This window comes from Macaca nemestrina, chromosome 5 (genome assembly GCF_043159975.1).
Source record: "Macaca nemestrina isolate mMacNem1 chromosome 5, mMacNem.hap1, whole genome shotgun sequence".
Classification (NCBI taxonomy): Eukaryota; Metazoa; Chordata; class Mammalia; order Primates; family Cercopithecidae; genus Macaca; species Macaca nemestrina.
Window position 1 is genome coordinate 160,926,699 of NC_092129.1, and position 22,919 is coordinate 160,949,617.

Here is a 22,919-nt window from a genome sequence, read left to right on the forward strand (position 1 = left end):
GGACATTATACATAGAGGCAATAGAAAACTTTAACTGTCTAAGATAAAGAAAATTATAAAACAGAGAAAGAATGATCATATGGGTAGAGAAAAACTATGGTAGAGGGAAAATGTCCAAAATGTTATTGAGTCCACTTCTCTCTTAATCTTGCATGAAGTAAAAGAGAGAAAGGAAAAGAGGTTGCTGTGTCTGAGGTCATGCCTTTTAAAAAGGGTAAACCAGCTCACCAATAACAGTAGCTCAATACATTGCCCTGTATTGCCAAAAATAAATTTCGCAGCCTTGTCCTTGGAGGAGACCTAGTAAGTGGCTGTGTAGGAAGAATCTAGAATTGTTTTTTCCCTTACATTCGTTTACTTGTGGATCTCTCTTGTTTTGAATATTCTTCAACAATAAGCTTATCAGCTATGATTGATTGCTCAGAGGTACAGATGCCTCCCTTGGAGCTATTTGCTAAAGAAGCATCTTTATGCAATTCTCATCTATTCTAGGTTCTGGTCCATTCTGGGTAAAAATGATTTCTCTATTTTTTAAAAATGTTTATATTGATTATGACCACCCCATGTTGCCTACTGGCTTAAGTTAAATGTGTCACATTTATTGAGGGTCAGTAACTTGAGTGGCTCTGGAACTCAAGTTCTACACACGCACACACACATACGCAAAGACACACACATATATGGCAAGAATATGAATTGCTTTGCCATATCCATATTAGACACATTTTTAACTCTCTGTGTCTCAGTTTCCTTTAGAGTAAAAGAGGGATGCTTATTGCAATAACCACATAGAACGGTAATGAAGATTTTTAAAAATGGATAAATAGGCTAGGCACGGTGGCTCACACCTGTAATCCCAACAATTTGGAGGCCAAGGTGGGCAGATTGCTTGAGCTCAAGAGTTCAAGACAAGCCCAGGCAACATGGTGAAACCCCATCTCTACCGAAAATACAAACAAATTTAACTGAGTGTGGTGTTGCATGCCTATAGTCCCAGCTACTCAGGGAGCTGAGGTGAGAGGATCACTTGAGCCTGGGAGATTGAGGCTGCAGTGAGCCAAGATTGCACCACTGCACTCCAGCCTGGTTGACAAAGTGAGATCCTGTCTCAAAATAACAATTTTAAAATTTGATAAGTGTAATACTCTTGAATAGTATCTGGCACATAGTAAGAGATTAATAAATAAATATTAGCTTTTATCTCAGTCCACTATTTCTCTGTAACAAACAATAAAATATGGCATGCAAAAAGAACTTCTTACTTCTCATGCATCTCATGCATGTGAATTATCTGTGAATTTATTTGGATTAACTTAACTTGTCTGTGGGGTGTTTCCAGGACTAGGGCTGATACTTCTGTGCAGCTTGGGTTCAAGCTGCAGGTTTGTTAAGTTAGCTAGGTCACTCGATTCTTTTGTCACTCTTCTTCCTTGAGCAAGAGGCCTAGCCAGGATATGTTCATCTGATAGTGATTGGAAGAGGCAAAAGACAGTATATACAACCAAACAATAAACATTTCAAGTCCCTGCTTTCATCATGATTACTAATATTTCACTAGCCAAAGCAATTTATATGGCTGAGTCCAAAGGCAAGGAGCAAGAAAATACACTCCTCCGTGAAAGTAAAAGGACGAATGTAACTAATAATTTTGAACAATTATTTAAACTACTGAAGCTTTAATTAACATATGTGTCTTTAAAAGTGTATCTTTGTTTTTACTTAGCGTGCCTTACAAAAAGAACTTGGGAACCATCTAAGCACTTAGCATTGCATCCTGCTCAGAGTATAATAATATGTAGATTTTAAAGCTGGAGGAAATAAATATAGTTTTATTAATCACATATATTTGTTGATGGCTTGATTAATTCTTCATAGAAGAAAAAAAATGTGCTTCAACATTATCACCAGCCCAGCAGGCCTGAGTCATTATTATAATTTATTAGTTGCTACCAAATATTAAACTAATTTGCACTTTGGGAAGAGAAAAAGCAATTGATACAAAGTATCGCTAACATTTTTTCCCTTAGATAAATCTGACATTCATTCCAGTTCCCTTTGGAATAAAGAATCACCTTTCATACAGTGTGATAAGTTACTTTCCATGTCATGAAAGAAATGTGTGATTATATTAGAGTCACAAGAATCAAGTAATCCTTAAAGTCCAGTTTGCATACTTTAAAAGTAATTAGAGTGTAACAAGAGAAGGAAAGTCAGGAACTTTAAAATGGGATGGGGTAAAATAAATGACCATAATCCTTGTGAAGCTAAATTCTGGATTCTGGAGGATTGAGTCTATCTGCCTTTAAAATAACTGATAATATTACAGCTCTTTTGGTAAGAAAGTTATCTATCTCCTGTTGATTTTAGACAAAAATTTCGTAGTTGAAGTCATAGTGAAATAAATAGTGTATCAAGATATACTATTTTAGACATTCTACTAATAAGGAAACATTCAGCCAGTTTCCACCAATATATTACTAACGTTCACTCAGCAATCTACCAGACAGGATTTTATGGAAATAATCTCATCTGGACTTATATCAATCCATATTCATAGGATGCATGTGAAATGTCAAAGGATAATACCAGGTATGAATTCTTTAAATAAAGATGATAACGTCTCTAAAGCAATTCTCTAGTCTGTCACCTTTCCCTTTTTATAAAATGAATCTAAAACATGATTTCTAATAGCTGTGATAATATAATTTAGTTACAATTAAGTAATAATTTAACATTATGTAGAATTAGTTTTGTATACTTTTATTTAAATGAAAATTAGATATATGTTATAAGATATATCTAATTTTCATTTAAACAATATCTTATAGATATATATAATATTAATTTTCATTTAAATAAAAGTATACAAAACCAATGATATATATTATATAGATACAAAATATATAACCTATATATGTTATCTAAATAAATAATGTAATTTCAAAAAATAAACATTTTACTATTTAGCAAGTTTTAGTTTTGCGCTGGTCTTTCTGTTTTACATATTTGGGATAAAGAGTAAGTACTTTAGATTTTTGACCATAAGATACTAAAATACACATTGTGGGATTGCTCTTCAATAAATGCAGCCTTCTAAATGTTTGAAACATGCCTATTTTTTATAAAATCTATTGGATTTTAATGGCATCTCTATCTAGATGCCAGTTACAGAAACAGCTACCATACAAGGGGATAAAAAGTTAAAATTCATAAAATTAGAGTAATTCCCTATTGAAGTATTCCCCTATCTTCTCTCTTTTATTTTGCAAAACATTTTTTGCATATCACCTCTGGCTTCTTTTTGTTTCCTTCACCTGAATCATAATTATTATACATGCCAGTTGGATTATAAGGATATTGACATGCATGCAGAGTGAAACTCATTTCTGGCATTCAACTCATGTGCATTCCTTGGCTCCTCTCTAATTGAAAACATGTGGTCGATTGTTTTATAGATCCTCCTGGCTTGTGCCCACATGAATGGGTTTTGTGTTGAAAATTCACAATTGCAGGGCAGTTTCTCTGTATGCAGCTTTTGAGTCTGTTGCTCTTGCTGTGGGCCAAATCCCCTGGGATTCTGAAGGTTTCAATCCTCCAGTTCCTGGAGCTCAACTCTGCAGGCTTTACCTGAAGAAGAAAACCTAAGCAGATGCCTGCTCAGCCTGCTTTGTGCATGTGATGAAAGAGCACTGAACAAAACAACTTTTGGGGAGTATGTTGGTGAGTCAAGAGAGAAGGCAGCTGACAAAAAGGAAGAAAGAAACAAAATGGAGACACTAAAATAATTATATATCTGTCAATTTCTTTTTTTCCTGTTAAATACTCACCTATTTTTTCCCTGTGAAAAGTTCATTTAAAGCTGTCTCCTTCCAGCTACATGAAAAAACCCACAATGCATTCAATAGTATAATACAAATCCAGAATGTTTTCAAATTTCCCTCTTTTGTGGATTTTGAGATTGACAGCTCTATAATTAGGGATAACAAAGACTAAGGGAATTAATAAGATTCAAATACGAGGCCCCAGTCAGAAATCTGGAGTAACGAATAAGAGGAAGAACGGAAATCAAAGGGTATAAATCATATAATCTTATTGTAGACTGGAAAGTTAGACATTCAGATTTTATACAGCTAGTTATTTGTTTAGGTTTTTACAACTACTTATTTGTTTATATTTTATCCAACTAGTTAGTTGCTCAGATTTTATGCAAAAAACGAGTAGGTCATAGCAACCTTAAAATTGATCCTCACACTCCAATGTATATTTATTGATCTGAAATAACAAAGTAATCCAACGTCCTATCTCAACACTCTTGGTGCGTTAAAATGTCTTCACCATCTATCTCTCAGACGGCAGGTTAATTGAATATAGCTCTCATTGTCAGAAAAAAAAAAGATTTGGGAACAGTGACACAAGCCCTCTGCTGTATTAAGAGGACACTGTGTACATCTTTTTTAAGTAAAAATTACTCACTTTTCATTCCAGAGGGCTGTTCTTGCACTTCAGAACCCGTTTGCATGCTTTATTTGTTTGACTAATGAAATTAGTTCATTTGGTATTCTGTAGGAGGCAAAAAATCATGTAGAATATATGTATCTCTTTTAATGTTTTTAAGTAGTTGTCATATTTTTATTGTGTTGTATTTACTTCTATCTGAGATATTTATCTATTTACACATTCTTCTCTTAGATACTTCTGATTTAGAATAACAGATATCCATGTTTGCTCTTCCATTTATCCAGTGATAAAGTAGCAGCAATAATAGTACTGAGAGTGATTTAGATGTTTACTCATTTATTAAATATTAATGCAAATCACTTTTCAAAAGGTAAATTATACAGGGTGTATCTTCAGCAAATAACTTTAAGGAAGCATATGCAAAATTGAAATAAATAGTTACCAGGAAAATTGGGTTTTAGTTATCAACTCAGATACCTTTTACACATCCTTTCCAATTCGTTGCAAATATTTGTTGCCAATTCCAATCACAATCATTGGGATACTAAAAATTTTGTGAGCAATATTAACAACCAAGAGCATAATAATACAATATTAGTTCTAAGAGTTGTGTAAGTATATAATCAGCCAGGTACAGACATGAAAACCATAAATGCTGTCTGGAATGATTAGGAAAAGCATCAAAGAAGAGAAAACCCTTAACCTAGAATTCTGTGAGACAGATGCTCTACAGCCCATCAAAAAGAGAAAAGGTACTCCCTCCAGGCAGAGGAATTTGCTCAGTCAAAGGCAGGCTAGACATGGAACTGCATGGTAAGCAGTCCAAGGTGCATAGGATCTAGCTACAGCTGTAGAGAAAGATATTGTAAAAGACACAGAGCACTCAGAGATGATGACCCTGGGAAAGCTAAGGCAAATGGGAAAGGCTCTAATGAGGAGGCCAATGTTTTGCAAACTTTAGTGTCATCAGTACATCCACAGAGCTGTTGGAAAGCAGACACGGAGGGTCTTGTCCTCAGATATTTGCCTTCAGAAGATCTGAAATGGAGACCTAAGAATCTGCACATTTTGTAATTAGATCCAATGGTTCATAGCCATTGAAAGATCACACTTTGAGGACTATCACTGGCAATGTGAAGTCATCAAAAGATTTAATTCTTTCAATGACATAATCCGATGTGGATTTTAGAATGATAGCTATATTCAATGAGAACAATGCTGTGGAAAAATAAAATGTTTTTTAGTATTCCTAAAATGATGTCAGACATTATGTTTTACTCATTGTCTGTGGTTAAATTCACACAGTGTTGAATTCTAGAGCAACATTAAAAAAAAACAACAACAAAAAACAAGTGCAGGGGTGCAAGTGCAGGTTTGTTATTTAGGTAAACCTGTGTTTGTTGTACAGATTATTTCATCACCAAGGTATTAAGCCCACTACCCGTTAGTTATTTTTACTGATCCTCTCCTTCCTCCCACTCTTCACCCTCCAAAAATTCCTTGTGAGTGTTGTTCCTCTCTATGTGTCCATGGGTTCTGATCATTTAATTCCCACTTGTAAGTGAGAATATGTAGTATTTGGTTTTCTGTTCCTGTGTTTGCTAAGAACAATGGCCTCCAGCTCCATCCATGTCCCTGCAAAGGACATGATCTCATTTTTTTTTAATGGCTACATTGATAGCTAGCCATTAGATGAGATTTCTGTAAAAATACATAGTGCCTTTTTGTCCTCCATTTCTAGCATAGTCAAACTTAAGTTTGGGGCTGAAAGCTATATTAAGCCTTGGGTTTTAGGAAAGATTTTTTTCTCCATTGTGCTTTGTGTTATTATTATTGTTGTTATTTTAAATTTGTGTTTGTTCTGTATTTGTAGTTTTCATGGTAGCTGTCCCCTCAAATTTGGGGGAAGTAATAGGCACTAAAATAAGAGATGAATGATCAATGCATAGAGTACTTCTAAGGGCTCCAATAGCACCTTTGCTATGTTCTCAGGCCCTAAAAAATATGAAAGAAATTATTTGCAGACTTTCTTTCTGAAAGCTATACAGAATAATGGCTAATGAATAAATCAATTGAGTTGCATTGTCAATGGTTAACTTAAAATAAGACTTAGGATTGAGTTATTGATTTGTTACATATCTGTGACCTAGACTTTACTAAAAAATAATACCATAGGCATCAAAATGTTCACATAGGTCATTCAAGTGGATCAAATTTCCTATATAATCTACTATACAAAACTGTGAGGAGGTAAAAATTATTAACCACTAGTCATTTAGTTATTGAATGTTAATAGTATGCCTATAGTATGTCTCATACAATAGTATGCCTGTTGTATGCCTGTAGTATATCTTTTTAAAGTAAGGGTTTTTTTCTGCCTCAATTACTTCTATTGTTCTTTACTGAATTCCTTTCTCTTTATCAACTTCTCATTTGCAGACTGTACCATTCTAAACTTTATCTTATTTATTTTAATTTATTACCTGCTGTACTTTGTTCTTCTACCTCTTTTAACTCTGAATAGTTCTTTTTGACCTTTTTATCTTCTATTTTCTGTTTAGTTATCTGAGAGTTTTAAACATTTTTTTGAGTCTTTGCCTAATAATTATTTATTTGTAACTCATTTTTAAAAATCATTCACCTTTTGCTACTGAATATCATCTTCAACATTCAGTCTGGCTCTTATTTTCATTAGGAACATTTAAAATATTTTTGTTTATTTCTTACTATTTACTAATCCCTTATTTCCTCTGTAACTGAACAAGACATTTACTTAAGTGATTTATTTCATTATATTGTTCCTAAAATATGGGTATATAGGTTGAGCTTCAAAAGTAGTTCTATTCACTATGCTGCTTGGACTCAGAGTGCCACATCTCAAATCAAAGACCTCTAAGAATCAGCTATGTGGTCATTGCCTCCTCTATCTCTGCAGGAGGTCACAAGTTCATATAAAAGCTAATTTTAAAAGATACAATGCTAATACCAATAAATAAAATGAATTACTAGAATTTAATACAAATAAATCATGGTTTTAAGTGACTGTGACATTTGTTTGCTATTTGATAAGTTTGCATAATGGAAAATAATGTAACTAACACATTGTTAATTCATTAAGTTGAATACAGAAAATTGCTTTGTATCAGCTCATCTCAGAAATTAATTTTCCATAAATACAGATGGAAGACTGACACTGCATTTAAGTTACACAGTTTTAGACAGAAATGAGGATCTGCTTAGATTCTATTAATCAACGAATTAAATTTAAGGTGAATTTTCCAGGAGGTTGTTTTGATATTAAAAAGAATTGGTCAAAGAACAGAAAATGTGACACATAGTTAGAATCCCTCAAAGAGGCTGCAAGCTAAAAGTTTATAAGCAGATCATTGCTACCTACATAACTGAAGTAATTCATAGAAAATATAGTGCCAAGCAAAAATCTTGCCACATCTCAGTGAGTAATGTATTTTTACCTAATAACATTACACACATTTCTCTGATACTCTAACTCCATCCATTTTTGATCTATTCCTATTTAAAATATCAGATTAATCTTTACCACATCCTAGGAAGTGGATACAGGCAGTGTGTCATCATTTCCCTCTTAAAGTGTAAGAAAAGGCACAGATCATGATTATTTAAATTACTTTGAATGTATATAGGTTTTCCTTACATTAATTCAAGAGTGTCAGCAAGTCCAATTTTATCACATTGGATTTCAGAAATTTTACTTTCTTACAGACATAAAGCTGTTTGAGCAAAATAATTTTCAAATCATGAAACTCTAGTTGATTTCTCTCTTTGCAGAGCTGTTAAAAATAATAATCTACTTCAATAAATTTTAAAGATAAGACTAGGAAATACAACTAAATAAAATACACTTGTAAAAGTGATATACTTGGTAATCACAAAAGCATTTCCTCTGTTGCTGAAATATCATTCTTAGGTCTTAATTCTGTTATATTTATTCCCTTAGGATTCATAAAAATTTCCTCAAGTTTTTGTGGGTCTTTCAACATACCAATTCTTTCAGTAATTATAGATGTGGTTAAATTTTTTAATAGATTACCTGTTTTGTTGAGGTCAGATTTTTAATATGCTATAATGCACACATATTTAGGGTCTAACATCAAATATGTAATCCCTAGCATTGCCTTCCATTTCCTTTATGGTCCTTTTCTTGTGGCACATCTTACAATAAGAAGGAAGGTTGTTAAAATATGTCATAAGGAGCTTCTTTAGATATTCTGATTACTTTTTCCTTGCTTTATAGTTATTGCTGTTGCTTCATCAGTGTATGATATAATAAATTTAAACATCTTAGGTGACTCTATCTCAAAAACAAAAAACAAATAAACAAGCAAAAAACAAAAAACAACATGATGAACAACAGCCAATATGGAGTGGCTGCATTTCTCAAATCATTAGACTTGAACATCTCAAACATTTTAAATTAAAATTTTTCTAAAAATTCCAAGGAAAACCTAGAATACATACAATAATATTACAAGTAGATTTCACATTGGAAAATATTTACAAATTATATTGGTTTCAAGTAGTTTTTGATGCAGCAAAATTCTAAAATATAAAATAAACTGAACTTTCTATAGGAGTTCATTTTATCATAAACCTTTTTATTGACCACAACTACTAATGAAAAGCAACACTAATAATAAACATTTGATGAGAATTCACATTATTTTTCTTTAAGTAGTAGAGTTAGATGGAATATTTTCTATGCTTTTATAAATGCGTAATTCCAATGAAGTCTAAATAAGAGATTACAGATGAATTCATGCTGTTTGTCTTAACTCCTATAGAACAAATATGTAGCCCCATGTTCATAGAGATTTACTACACTGTTCTTTTTATATATATTTTAGTACATAACTTATGATATAATTTTGTAGAAGTTGTCAGTTATCTGTGTATTTTTCCAGCAGGTGCTTCCCTTCTACAGATTGCAAATTAGATGAATACACCAGAAGTTAAACTCCAGATTTAGTATGTATTACTGTTTTGTAATGTTTTATATTTAGAACCAAACTTAGTCAATAACTAAAACAAACAAACAAATAATAAATAGAATCAAACGAACAGTAAAAACCTTTAATATCAAGTAACCCACTGGGTCATTTTATAGTAAAGCTAAACATTTACACTAATCATACATTTTTCAAGTCCTTCTACTTCCAGGTTTCTCTAGAAAAACAAGTAAATGTTACACAAAATTTAATCACACTTATTTTACAAATGTATTGTGAACTCAATTGAGGAAAACTTGTTGCCTAAATTATTTTTGTGGGGGCTAATATGAAATTCCCCAGGAGAGCACACCAGCTGGGATTAGGAGAGAAGCCGATTGAATAGGAGAGAGCTGTGGCAAGAATAAAACTCAACCAGGAATGGTCAAAAATTGACACTATGGCGATATCCTTTAATTACTCAAACAAGGTGTAAGATATACCAAATAGCAATAGAACTTCCTCTTACATTTTTATAGGTCATATGTTGTACTCAGCTTTATTCCTGGGGGAAATTGTGATGAGATTGTGATGATCATTACTTTGCTTCTTAAGTTTTGTTCCTCACCATCCTTTTCCCTGACAAGTTGATAAACTGAAAATTTACTTTGTGTAGTGTATATGATGGAAAAGTTAAGAAAATTAGGTGGGTTAAAACAAGCAAGGACTCTGAATCCATATTTACTGTCTTTAGCTTTAATCTTTGAGGCTAATATTTTAGAAAAGATTTATAACTTGATTTCAGATCTCACACTAAGGAGGTATTTTTTGCCTTTAGGGTGAAATTCAAACAGCATTATTGCAGGAAAAAGAATTTTTGCCAATGGTTCTCATAAAAATAAAATACTTGGGAAGGGGCCTACAAGATGGCTGACTAGAGGCACGCAGCACTAGCCTCTTCCACAAAGAAAAACCAAAACAGCAAGTAGATAATCACATGTGGAAGAGAGCATCTAAGAGAGAACATTGGAATTCAGCAGGGAAGTGACAGGGAACTCCTGAGGCAAAAAAGGAGAGGGAAGTGAAAAGGCTGGGTTGGCTAGATTTGGTTCAAAGCCAAGATAAACTCCTTAGTGCAGGGAAAAAGCAAGCAAGAGATGGCCAGCAGTCCACATTCCTTCTGCGTACTCCTGCAGTCCTAGCCATGGGAAAGCCCCTTGACCCTTGCAGATCCTGAGATTAGTATAGGGAGCTGCCTGGAGTCCACACAATGGCATTGTTTCAGAGAGTGTTTGTGCTGGGCTCCATACACCTCCCCAGACCCAAGCAGCTGCACTGTAGTGACATTTTTAGAGCCTAGCCCTCACCAGACCACATTCTGTCCTGGAACCCAATTGTACCTGCATCTCCACATGTCTGGAATTCTGCTGACCTCCTTCCATGTCCACCCAGAGGGCTGCAGCATCACAATGCCGACTAGACCCAGCAGTGCAGCCAGGTCCCCAGCACTCTAGCCTACGCAGTGTCTTGCACCCAAGAAATGCATGGTGCAGTGCACCAGGGAGGCTGGCCTCAGGACAAAGAGAGCTGAAGCACACCTCCCCAGAGCCTGAGAGTTGCCTGTCTTGGACTGATGACAGCAACCTTACTACCCACACCCAGCAGCAGGGCTGCTGCATATCTGCATATGCCTTCAGGGGGCCTGGTGACTGGCACTACTGGGCATCATCCTGAGGTCTGAGGACAGGCTCACCCTGCCCATGGCAGCTACCTAGTGCTTGGAAATCAAGTACCCCACGCACAGTAGCTCGTGCTTGTCATCTGGGAATTGACCGACCCCTCCTGCCCCAAACTTTACCTTCATGCATCATCGGGGGACCTGGAGATTGACTGACTCAAGCTGTATGCACCACCTGGGGACCTAGGGACTGAAGCACTCAGCCCATCACTGCCACCATTAGTGCCCATGCATGCCACCTAGGGGCCCTGAATGTTATTGCACTACCACAACTACGATTGCTGAATCCCATGCTCACCATCCAGGGCCCCAAGAAACTGTCTGCCTGCCCAGCCCACAGATGCCACTTAATAGCACCTGAGCAAGCCACTTGAAGGTCCAAAGATTAACCTGCCCAAACCTGCTACCACCAGTGCCCACGTATGCCATCTGGGGCCCAAGGACTGACTACCTGATGTCCCTGTCTCCAGCAAAGCCTTAACCACAGCCTTCACTAACAACCATAGCCTAAGCCACTGAAAAAATTAAGACACCGCTGATGCTGAATACAACCATAGATGTCACACAGAGACTGTACTACTGTGCTCACCCAGAATCAAAACTAACATGCCCTATACAACCAACACTTTAGATACATCAGTGGAATAAGTCTTTCCCTACAAAGCTAATCTATAAAGTTGGCTGATACCAGATACAAATGTATCAACATAAAGATATAAGAAATATGAAAAAACAAGGAAACTTGGCAGCAGCTCTAAGTGAAAACAATGATTATTGAGCAACAGATTTTAATTTTTTCAAAATATATGAAATGTCTGAAAAAGAATTCAAAATAATGATATTGAAGAAGCTTAGTGAGATATAAGAGAACATAGATAAATAATACAAAGAAGCCATAAAAATATTCATAATCTGAATGAGAAATTCAACAAAGATATATATCATAAAAAGAAAGAAACGGAAATCCTGGAACTGAACAATTCAATGAATGAAATAAAACATACAATTGAAAGATTCAATAATAAAATAGATTAAACCGAAGGAAAAAACCTATATTACATATGAAACACCACACGATTCCAAATATTTGAATTGTACGTGTTTCAGAAAAAGAAGAGATGGGAAAAGGCATAGAAATTATATTTAACAAAATAATACCTGAAAGCTTTTCAAGTATTAAAAGTTGCAAGAGATATAGACATTTATTTATAGGAAGCTCAAGGATTCCCAAATACATTCAACTTAAAAGTCTTCTCCAAGGCATAATAGACAAACTGTCAAAAGCCAAAGAAAAAAAAAAACAGAATTTAAAAACAGCAAGAGAAAAGAATCAAGTCACATGCAAGGGTATCCCCATCAGACTAACAATGAATTTATCAGCAGAAACTATACAGGCTAGGAAATAATAGGTTGATATATGCAAAGTGCTCAAAAGGAAAAAACAAACAAAAAACCTGCCAGCCAAGAATGCTATAAACTACAAAGTTATCTATCAAAAATGAAGGAGAAATAGTTTTTCTCATATAAGCAAAAACTGAGAGAATTCATCATCACTAACCGGCCATACAAAAAAGGCTCAATGAAGTCCTACATCTGCAAGTGAAAAGACGATATATACTATCATGAAAACACAAAAAAGTATAAAACTCACTCGGAGCAGATATACAAATGAGAAAGAAAAGTGACTCAAATATTACTACTATATAAAACCACAAAGCCCACAATGATAAACAATAAGAGAAGAAGAAAGAAACAAAGGGTATACAAAGAAAAAAGAACAGAAAACAATTAACAAAATAACAGGAATAAGTCTTTATGTGTCAGTAATAAGCTTGAATGTAAGTAAATGGGTTAAATTCCCCACTTAAAATATATAGTCTGGCTGAAAGGAACTCATTTCATATGTAAAGACACATATAGACTGAAAATGAAGGGATGTGAAAAGATGTTACATGCAAATGAAACCAAACGTTAAAGGGAATAGCTATACTTAGATAAAACAGACTTTAAGTTGAAACCTGTAAAAATAAACAAAGAGTGTAATTCTATAATGATAAAGAAATCAATTTAGCAAAAGGATGTAGCAATTCTAATTATATATGTTTTCAACACAGGAGCACCCAGGCATATAAAACAAAGATGTTTAGATCTAAAGGGAGAGATAGACCTCAATATAATAATAGTTGGAGACTTTAACATCCCACTCTCAGCATTGGACAGATCATCTATACAGAAAATCAACTAACAGATATTGAATTTAAACTGTACATTACAGCAAATGGACCTAGCAGACATTTACAGAACGTTTTAATCCAACAGCTTCAGAATATACATTCTTCTCATTGGCACATGGAACATACTCCAGGATAGACCATGTATTAGGCAACATAATAAGTCTCAAAAAAATTTAAAAATCAAAATTATATCAATTTTTAAAAATCAAAATTACATGGCCGGGCGCGGTGGCTCAAGCCTGTAATCCCAGCACTTTGGGAGGCCGAGGCGGGTGGATCACGAGGTCAGGAGATCGAGACTATCCTGGCTAACATGGTGAAACCCCGTCTCTACTAAAAATACAAAAAACTAGCCAGGCGTGGTGGCGGGCGCCTGTAGTCTCAGGTACTTGGGAGGCTGAGGCGGGAGAATGGCGTGAACCCGGGAGGCGGAGCTTGCAGTGAGCCGAGATCACGCCACTGCACTCCAGCCTGGGAGACACAGCGAGACTCCGTCTCAAAAAAAAAAAAAAAAAAAAAAAAAATCAAAATTACATATTTTCAAGCCACAGTAAAATGAAATTAATAAAAACAACCAATGTCATTCTTGACAGAAATAGAAAATAGTTACTAAAATTTGTTTGAAACCACAAAAAAGTCTTAACAGTCAATACAATGTTGAACAAAAATAACAAAGCAGGAAGCATCACTTCAAAATACACTAGAAAGATATACTAACCAAAGCAACATGACATTGATATGAAAACAGACACATAGGCCAATGGAACAGAATCAAGAGCTCAGAAAAATATTCACATGTTTACAGCCAACTGATTTTCAACAAAGGTGCCAAGAACGTACATTGGTGAAAGAACACTCGCTTCAATAAATGGTGGTAGGAAAACTATATATTTATATGTGAAGAATGAAATAAACGACTAACCCTTACCATATCACCTTACCTGTTAAATTTTTAAAAATTTTGCACAGCAAAGGAAACAATCAACACAGTAAACAGACAATTTACAGAAAGGAAGAAACATTTTCAAATTGTTCACTTGACAGGGGACTAATTTGCAGAATGTACAAGGAACGAAAACAATTCAATAGCAAAACAAAAACAAATAATCCCATTAAATATGGGACAGAAGATCCGAATAGACATTTCTCAAAAGGAGACATATAAATGGCAAACAGGTATATGAAAAAATGCTGAGCATCACTAATCATCAGAGAAATGCAAATCAAAATCACAATGAGATATATCATCCCAATTAAAATGGCTACTGTTGTAAAGACAAAACATAACGAATGCTAGCAAAGATTCAGAGAAAGGGAAACTCTTGTACACTGTTGGTAGGAATGTACATTAGTATAGTCAGTATAATAAACAGTATGGAAGTTGCTTAACAAAAACAACTGAAAATAGAACTATTAATACTATATGATCCACAGTCCCACTACTGGGTATTTATCCAACAGAAAGGAAATCAGAATATCAAAGGGATACCTTCACCATCATTTTTATTGCAGCACTATTCACAATAGCCACGATTCAGAATCAACCTAAGTGTTTGTCAACGGATGAATGTATAAATGTGGTACATAAAAATATAATGGAATACTGTTTAACCATAGAAAAGAATGAAATTCTGTCATTTGTAGCAACATGGATGGAGCTCGATATCATCATGTTAAGTGAAATAAGCCAGGCACAGAAAGACGATTATTCCACGTTCTCACCCCTCTGTGGGAGCTTAAAAAAAAAAAAAGGTTGAGGTATTGGAGGTAGAGAGTAGAATGATAATTACCAGAGGCTGGGAAATGAAGTGGGATGAAAAGAGTTTGACTAATGGGTACAAATATACAGTTAGATGGAAGAAATAAGTTCTAGTGTTTGACAGAATAGGATGTCTATAGTTAGTATATTTGAAAATAGCTAGAAGAAAAGATTTGAAATTTTCCCAACACACACAAAGATAAATGTTTGAGGTGATGGATATCCCAGTTACCCTGATTTGATAATTACACATTGTATTTATGTATCAAAATATCACATGTACCCCATAAATGTGTACAATTATTATGTATCAATAAAAATATAAAATTAGAATATTTTAAATATAAACACACTTCAATTTTGACATAGATTAAAACTGAAACATAGTAGAGGAAATATTAGCTGATATCCTTCATCACATCAATTTCTCTATTTGTATACAAAGTTTAAAACTGATGAAGTGTCTACTTTAATGTGAGGCAGTGATAGGCTGTATAGTGTCCACCAAACAGTACAGGCTATAGAGTTATAATAACCAGGTTCCAGTCACTTATCTCACTCATGTGGCCTTGGCGTGCAGCCTTAGTGCATTATTAATCTAAGCTTTCTCCTTAGATAACTGAGGTTAATGACAAAATCTGTCATTGTCTCTCTCAGTGTTATTGTTAAGGTCAAATAAGATATTTCATAAAAATAAAACTATTTGTGTTGTTACTATCATCATCATCCTTATCATCATCATCATCATCATGCAACTGAGAAATTTGTTGACTTTTTGAATGGATATGAAGATACTTGGGGCAATAATCAATCTTGTTGACCAGATTAGGTAGTTCCTGAATTTAAAATTGTTCCAGAGACAATGCAGAATTTAAAACTCTGAGTGCTCAGCAAGACACTCTTGGTTTACATACCTATTTATTTTATGTTACCAAACTTCTACAATCTCACTTCTTCCTGTCTTTTCTTGCCTAACTTTTAAGTTCATGAATTTGTAGTTTAGAATGCTGCATTTATTCCTGACAACTTTAGAAGAAGCTCAAGGATGAAGAGCACAGTTCTTATTGCATGCCCACCTTTTCATGTGTCACTTTCAACATTTCTAAATCCCAAGTCAGAGATAAAGTAGAGATTAGTTCAGGTAGCATAGATCTGTAAGTTGCTCAAAAGCAGGTGCAATAATTCAAGCTTTAGTTATGGGGAGGCTTGGAGATTTTAAATTATTTGGCAACAGATTTGAAATAAACTAGTCTGCTTTTCACAGTATGCCATTTTTAAGGGAGTAGATTTCAGAAATGCCATATTTATTCTTTCTAAGTAAAATTCGAAATCCCTTAAGAATAAAATGCTTTATTAATTCTTAATTGCAGATTATTTTTACCTTAATTGCTATTATGGTTCAATCTTCAAAAGGAAATTGTATGTGACCATCTTTTATTTTAACCTTGGCATGTGGTATAGTTTGGATATTTGTCCTCTCCAAATCTCATATTGAAATTTGATCCCCACTGTTGGAGGTGGAGCATGGTGGGAGGTATTTGAGTCATGGGAGCGGCTCCTTATGAATGCCTTGGTACTGTCCTCTGGGTAATGACTGAGTTCTTGCTCTGTTAGTTCATGTAAAAGCTGGTTATTTTAAAAAGCATGGCACTTTCTGCTCTCTCTTCCGTCCTTTCTCTATTGCCATGTGATGTCTGCTTAATTTCCCCTTCTGCCATGATTGGAAGCTTCCTGAAGCCCTCACCAGAACCAAATGCTGGTGCAAGCGTCTTGTACAGCCTGCAGAACTGTGAGCCAAATAAAGCTATTTTCTTCATAAATTACCCAGCCTCAGATATTTCCTTTATAGCAATGCAAAATGGACTAAAACAGCATCTCATATAATTTGTGACTCTGAAATCTTTTGGGTAAATGCTCCTTAGCAGACATGCTTAGCATTTAAAAAAAATATCATTGCCCTAAAGAAACAGTAGATTCCCCAACAGCTTCCAAATTGAATATCTGATTTAGGCATGGGAGTTTTCTCCCCCCTAAAATAACAAGAACAGAATCAGTTACAGTATTATTTTGTGATAAAAAATTTTATGAAGAGTTTACAATACATCTTCAGGATCTAAGACCTCAAAAGATCAATCTTGCCCAAGGCCTGAAAATGTATGCAGAACTGTCTTTGTTTCATAAATAATTATGCTTATGCTAGTATATCATTTCCATTGTGTTTTATTTTGTTTGTTGCCTATAGATTTTTAAATCATAAATGACATAAAACCGTATTCCTAGAAATCTTCCTGCCTCTCACTAATGCCTCACAACATTCCCATATTTCCCTGAATGCTATATTGCCTCGGTACTGTTTTTGAGTGATATGATAATAACAGAGCGTTATCCCTGATTGTAATTCATTTTGCTTGCATATCATTCTTGTTGTGTGTGAATGTGTACAAAGAATACTAATCACTGCACTGTATGTCTTTAATCTCTATCATAAAGAATTTTTGTTTGCATATGCAGGATTTTCAATAATATTTGCATAAAGAGTAAGTCAGACACTTTGATTACTAGTCATCTTTTCACAATTTATAAGATTTTACACTTGGGATACGTTTTTTTTTTCCTTCAATTATTTGTTTTACTCTGTCAGGTTAGGTATCCTCTCATTTGTATGACCGTCTTAGAGGATGTATCAATAATAGCTAATATTCAAGAAAGCAAAGTAGTGAGAAAACCTTAATCAGAAAGTGCCAATGCCAATTAATAAACTTGAAATTTGAGAATACACTTAAAACAATTCTTAATCCAGAGAGGTAAAATACTCCTTTAACTATAATATCCTTTTCTTCTGCATTCCCAAAGATCCAGTGTTTAACACATGATCCAAAAAACCTTTCAAATTTTGTTTAACAAAGAGCTGGAACAAAATTTAAAAACACAATCAAAAAGAAGCTACAAAACAAAGATTATGTTTTCAGAAAAAATTCGATGGAGCAACAAGGGTTTGTATTTGTCCCTCCACTCTTTAACTCTCCCACAATTAATCTTATCCTGAAATATGTGAAAATCTGAAATCACTTCTTGCCTATGAACAATGTCACGAAGCCTCTGGGTTCCAAGGAACAGGCTCAACCTGATCAGTGTGGTGGAATTTTATTAGAGTTCTCAACTATGGTTATCAATCTGTACCACAGTGCTAACTTTTGAGTATATCTTCTAGAAATCCACCTGCTACATGATTTTTCTCCTGGATCACACTAAGTCTCTGAAGATCGTATCCTAGGCCTCTTCCCATCTCCTTCAATTTAGCCAGTGAATTTCTATAACCATTAATACTCTCCTTTCTTCATTTTGATGACTATATTTTAATCAAGTTTTCTACTTGTTGACTATGCTATTTAAACATATTACAAACCAAGTTTTAGTATAGTAGGATATAGGTTTTAATAAGATACAGTGGAATTAAATGAACAAATAAGTAACTCAACCTACTAACACATAGAATCTCTAAAATGTATCACTGGTTTTTTTTCATAATAATTTAAAAAATTGGATTCACTTTTCCGTCCATTTTGTTGAGTCTCCCATATATGTGTAGACATATTTCCGGTTTCTAGAAGCACTGGTGGTTTCACCACTTATTTAATATTGCAAGAAATCATCATCACAGCAGTCATGCTCTGAAGTCCCAAAGCTAATATTTACCTGTGAGACACTTTACATTACCTCATAAGCATGAGAAATTTAATAAAGTTATTATCCCCATTTTGCACATTAACAAAGAATTAATAAAGTTAAATAACTTGCAAAGGTAAGATACCTGGCAAGCCAAGAACCTTGGAAGCCCAATCAGATTCTGAATCTCATGCATTTCACAGTCATTTATTTCCTCAATTAAGGTACTATTCAGGTCCACCTTATATGGAATAGAATGAGAATAATAACATGCATATGTTTTCTTATTTGATCCTGTTAACTCTGTGAAACAGGCAGGGGAAATATATGTAGCTTCTTTCTGTGTATCAGGAAATTTATATTTAGAAATATAAAATGAATGACACAGGACTACAAATTTAGTTTATGGTAGAATTTAGACCAGAACCCAGGTCCCCTGAGATGAAATTCAGTGTTTTTCATAGTTATTCTGTGACTCATCACTGTTTCAGTGCGCAGTGTCTGACTAGGTTCACATTTTCAAAGCAGTTTTAAATAGCTGATACCTCTGTTTCCTCAAGTAATAAACCAAAAAAAAAGAAAAAGAAAAAAATGAAGATAAGCTTTAAAAATTATCCATACATTAAAGACACAAAAAACTTCGTTGTATTGATAAAATGGCATGCACACACATTATTTATGACTTTTTGTGATTTTAACATTTTCTTCTTCAAATTTAGAGTTCAAAAAATGTCTAGAAAGAGGAGACTTTCCTATAGTGTTTTATGTAAAATTTGCACTGAGATATTATAGACATGAAATGGGTTTCCTCTGAAAAATATTGAAATGTTTCAGAGACAGAGCATTTATTTTGCTTCTATTCAAATACTCTCACACAAGGAGACACTTATTTTCCAGAGACTTATTCTAAAGCTATCCCTAATAGATGGAAGCCACTACTTGGTTTGAAACTCAGCAAGCATTCTATCAAAAGACTTTATTTTGGACTAATGTCTTTGGTAAGGATATGAGATACTCAAAGTATAGAGAACTAAAAGAAAAAAATACATCTCCCCACTGCTTTGAGAACAAATTATCTTTTGAGGCGGACATTCAATTTAAGATTGATGATAGTTTTGCGTTTGCTTTCCTATTTAGTTCTCTTGAAATATGCCATTATTGGTATGTTTGTAATGCTGTATAGTTTAAACCAGTTTTGTAAATTTTTCTTTATGATTACCATAGAATGCATTATTATAATATAGAATATGCCACTCCTGTTAAATGTGGGGGAAAAGAATTGAGGTGGTTTCTCTAAATTCTAGGACAATTATTTTTTCTAAATATATTTAAAAATGACAAAACCAACACTAGGAGATATATTTTGCTATTTAGATACCTTTTGAAATTTCTAAAATTGTTAAGCTTCAGGCGTTCTTAAATCATAAATAAGGTGATTATATAGTTTGTCTAAAGCAGAACAGTTTTGAGGATGAGAGGAGCACTTTTAGTAATCGTATGAAGGTAGACAAACAGGAGTATGTTCACCTCAATTGTAAGGAGCATTGACATTTCTTTCTGTTTGCTTCCCAAAAGTAATTGCCTGTCCTCAAGTCATTGTGTGCTTATTTGTAAAGACCCATAATATCATCTGGGACCAGTTCTGTTTGACTTTCTCTTTCATTTTCTTTTTTGAGATGAAATTATATAATTCTCATATGGCAAATAGGGAGAAATAATTAAGCTTAATTTTGAACCAGTAAGTTTTGAAATATTTTCTATGGGCATTAAAGGACTTGGCTTGCAGTGAACTTGCCTGCTATTCGTTGGGTTGAAAGGCATGAAAAATGCTTATGATTCTTTCATATGGTGGCTACCAGGAATATTATATTGCAATAGCCTGTAATTACCCACACCTTTCCCTTTTATTTAGCAAGAAGAGAAATATAGAAAATAAAAAACACTCCCAGCAAGATCAAGTCCATTAGCTTCTCTCTCTTTCGTAAGCACTAGGAAGTGTATAAGAATGAAAATCCCGTTTAAAAACAAGTGCATTTTTCTAAACATGATATATCAACTATATTGAAGTGTGACCTTCTGTCAGGTGTTCTTAATGGGAAGGAATAATATCTTTTCATATTCTATTTCTGAGGGAGAAACACACACACAATTGAGCAAAAATGCACACAAATCTCTTAACCTATGCCCTATATATTATATCTGTCACAACTGTCTCTCAGTGCAGAGGATTCCTGCATTCAGCAAAGCATATCTTGAGCACCTGCTGTGTGCCAGAAGTACAAGCTCTCAGTTGAAAGGGAAATGCAGACTATATATTAATAACCAACCAAAAAGCAATCACCAAGTTGTGAAAACTTTGCGTAAGACAGTAGAAACAAATGGGTGGCACTGACTTAAAATATGATTAGGATAAAGACACAGGGTAAAAAGTCAGAATGAGGGGCCGGGGGTCAGTGTGAACCGAGGTCTTGAACCAGAAAAAGCTTGGAGACCAATAAGGTAATCACTCTTGCACACTCTTGCATTATGATATATGATGTCTCAATATAAAGATGCCAAAATATTTGTCTGTTTTCACTTATAAGAAAGATTTTCCCTCCCAAGATCCAAGGCAATTATACAAGAGAATCTGAAATGTGTGGTATCTAGAAATACTGACAGCACTCTGCTCTTACTCCTAAATGATTGTAATGTGTTTTCCTTTTTCGTGATGTTCCACACAACCTGTAAAGATTAAATGCTGGGCAGAGGATTTAACTGCTGTTCTCAGGAAAGGAAAAGGCCTTGGTGAGGGATGTAGAACAGCAAGGTAGCACCCCTTTTACTGTGATTGTACTTACTTCTTGACACTGATTCAGAATGGTTGAATTTAGGTAACAATTTGCGGAGATGTTAGTTGCATCGATGCAATGTAAGATATTGCTTGAACTAACAAAACACCTATCCCTTAAGAAGGTTTATTGTTTAGAATTCTCCAATAAAGACATCACAATTGAGGATGGAGATATTTGTATGTTCACAGTAACATCATCTAATAGCTACCTTTAAGCTACATAATTTGAAACTATTATTTTTATTTTTTTTAATTAGCCATTATTTCATTTAAGAAATACATCAGAAATCTTAGGGAGCAGGCTTAAGCTGCCTGTAGATTCTAATTCTGTCATGACTATTTGGAGTGTCAGTAGTCCAGGATTCCCCAAGCTCTATAACAATGAGGGTCATAGGGACAATGAGTGGGCTTGTTGAAGATGCTGCTATGGACAGATTTGTGTCCCCCAAAATTCATATGCTGCAGCCCTAGCCCTGGTGTGATGATGCTTTTTGGAAGTGGGGCCTTTGGGGGATAATTATGGTTTCATGAAGTCATGAGGGTGAATGAAGCCCAGGTCCGATGGGATTGGTGCCCTTAGAAGAAGAGACTCCAGTGGGCTTTCTCTCATTCTCTCTCTCGGCCATGTGAGAACACAGAGAGAATGCAGCCATCTACCAACCAAAAAGAGAGCCTCACCAGAAGGAAATCCTGCTGACACCTTGATCTCGGACTTACAGCTGCCAGAACTGTGAGAAAGTAGATTTCTATCGTTTAAAGTATTTTTGTTTGGGCAGACTGAGACAAATGCCTTGACTTTTAAGACATATTTCCAAAGCTGTCTGAGTAGGTGGTAGGACATGTGCTTCTTTAAGCATGGTCTTTGGACAGCTTGCATAAAAAACACCTGGGAAGCCTGTTAAAATTCAGATTCCTGGGCCAAAATAGACCTACTGAACCCAAATCGCTGGATATAGGGTCCCAGAGCTGACACAGCAGGGTCTTCTCATTTTCCTGGTAAGCTAGACTGTAAGCAGCACAGAGGCAAAAACAATTTCTGTCTCGTTCAATACTGGGCTGGCAGCACCTAGCAGGAGGTTATATGCTAGATGCCTCACAGGCGACTTGCTGAAGTGGGAACAAAGGTCCCATTTAAATTCTATAGATTATGACAAGAATGCAGGCAAAACAAATGTATTCTGAGGAGACAAGCAGGCAAAAGATTCTAGGAGCCCATTTAAACCAAAAAAGAGGATTGATTTGACATAGGGTAAAAATCCAGTAAAGT

At 34.7% G+C, this 22,919-nt stretch overlaps 1 long non-coding RNA gene across 14 annotated transcripts in view; it reads left to right on the plus strand.

The window, feature by feature from the left end:
• LOC139363494 (uncharacterized) overlaps window positions 1–22,919 on the plus strand; it is a 588,541-nt gene that overhangs the window by 210,138 nt on the left and 355,484 nt on the right. For 5 of the 14 annotated variants that reach the window (XR_011623989.1, XR_011623983.1, XR_011623979.1 and 2 more), the window contains one exon: window positions 9,402–9,462. The exons of 6 other annotated variants lie outside the window; for them this stretch is intronic. This is a non-coding gene — a long non-coding RNA (uncharacterized lncRNA). Of the gene's footprint in view, window positions 1–9,398; window positions 9,463–22,919 lie in introns of all 14 variants that reach the window. 3 more of the 14 variants (XR_011623978.1, XR_011623977.1, XR_011623980.1) reach the window with 1 other exon arrangement.